This window comes from Lycium barbarum, chromosome 3, assembly GCF_019175385.1.
Source record: "Lycium barbarum isolate Lr01 chromosome 3, ASM1917538v2, whole genome shotgun sequence".
In the NCBI taxonomy this organism is placed as follows: domain Eukaryota; kingdom Viridiplantae; phylum Streptophyta; class Magnoliopsida; order Solanales; family Solanaceae; genus Lycium; species Lycium barbarum.
This window is the reverse complement of record NC_083339.1, coordinates 112,355,495-112,357,507: the sequence shown is the minus strand read 5'-3', so window position 1 is coordinate 112,357,507 and position 2,013 is coordinate 112,355,495. Positions and strand designations below refer to the sequence as shown.

The window sequence follows — 2,013 nt, the reverse complement described above, 5'->3', positions numbered from 1 at the left end:
ATGGAGTATACTCTGCCAGCATCCTTCCTTTTCTTGCTTCCATTCTTCTTACTCATCCTCAAACAATTCATACCAAAATCTTGAAATCTTCCACCAGGACCTCGATCATAGCCAGTAATAGGAAATATTCTCCAGAATGGGAAAAAGCCTCATATTTCCCTGGCAGAATTTGCAAAAATTCATGGCCCCTTGATTTCTGTAAGGCTGGGAACTCAACTGGTTATCATTGCTTCATCCCCTGATTCTGCAACCGAAATCCTCAAGACTCAAGATTGTCTACTCGCAGCACGGTCTGTGCCTAAAGCTGCTCCATATGAACCCTCTGATATTGATCAACACTCAATTGTCTGGTCTAGTGATTTGACCAATCACTGGAAGTTCCTACGGGCATTTTGTCGGACACATTTGTTCTCGCCCAAAGCCATCCAGTCACAGGCTGCTATGAGGGAGAAAAAAGAGTCTAAAATGATAGAATTTCTAAGGTCCAGGAAAGGGGAAACAGTGAAGATTTCTGAAATTCTGTTTGGTACGGTTTTGAACACGTTGGGGAGCCTTTTCTTTTCAAACGATTTATGTGATTTGGATTATGAAGGGAACACCAGTGGGATCAAACATGTTATTAGAAAACATGTAGAATTGGGAACTATGCCAAATGTATCGGACTTCTATCCTGCATTTGATGCTCTGGATATGCAGGGTTTGAGAAAGCAGGCTAAAGATATATCAGGATCAATTGATCAACATCTGTAGTGATTTTGTGAAGGAAAAAAGGCAGGCAATTAATCGTGAAAATCAAGATTTTTTGGATATCATGATTGATGGTGGATTCTCAGATTTAAAGATCAATATGTTATTGATAGTAATTTTTTCATCCCTTTTGATCAATTTCTTCGAACTAATATACTCCTGTTGAACACATGTGACTTTATCAAACTTGAAGCTTTGTTTAGTAAAATTGATTGAGACTGACATGAGATGGCACAATCTTGTTCTCAATTTCAGGAACTAATCGCTGCGGGTAGTCAGTAGTGACACTACTACCTCGACAATTGAATGGGCAATGGCAGAACTGCTAAGAAACAAGGACGCTATGCCCAAACTTCAAGCTGAGCTCCAAAGTAAGATAGGGGGCAAAGATATTATCACAGAATCAAACATCGGTGAACTTCCATACTTGGCTGCTTGTGTAAAGGAGACATTGCGAATCCAACCGGCTACACCCTTCTTGATTCCTCGTCGTGCTCCTGAGACATGTAAGATTATGAATTACACCATCCCAAAGAACTCGAGGTTGTTTGTGAACGGTTGGCAATAGGGCGCGACCCTAAGACGTGGGAAGATCCATTATCTTTCAGGCCCAAGCGATTTCTTGACTCCAATGTGGACTTCAGGGGTCAACATTTTGAGTTTATACCATTTGGTGCAGGTAGGAGAATATGCCCTGGCTTACCCTTTGCCATTCAACAGGTTCACTTGATTTTAGCTAGTTTGATCCATTACTTTGAGTGGTCACTTCCCAATGGTGAGGATCCAATGCAGTTAGATATGGAAGAGAAGTTTGGTGTTACTCTACAGAAAGAAAAACCTCTACTAGTTATTCCTATATAACATGTATCATATTTTATCCATATATAATATGTACCTTCACTAACTCATGAAAACTAGTTACCCGAAATTGGTGATTCCTTACTGTCTTTACTTTGCATATCAGGTTTCCATATTTCAACTATTTATGTATTCTTAACTTTCTTACAGTATCATTTTCCTGGTGTTTCATGTAAATTGGAAAACCATAATTGGTTCATTAGAAACATCGCTTTTATTTTGACAATCTTAGATGGATAAGCTTTTTTTAAGTCTTAATTACAATTATTTAGGGTACTTATACTTAATTACAAAACATACAACACTTTATCAATTATAGCATAATAATAGGAAAGGTAAGGGATTAGGCTCTAATCTTCCCCATGTTCTCTCCCTCTTTCACCAAACACACCAAAAGCTGTAACCTCT

At 38.6% G+C, this 2,013-nt stretch overlaps 1 pseudogene; it reads left to right on the top strand.

Moving 5' to 3' along the window:
* LOC132631840 (probable (S)-N-methylcoclaurine 3'-hydroxylase isozyme 2) lies at window positions 1-1,698 on the top strand (annotated as a pseudogene).
* The last annotated feature ends 315 nt before the right edge of the window (window positions 1,699-2,013 follow it).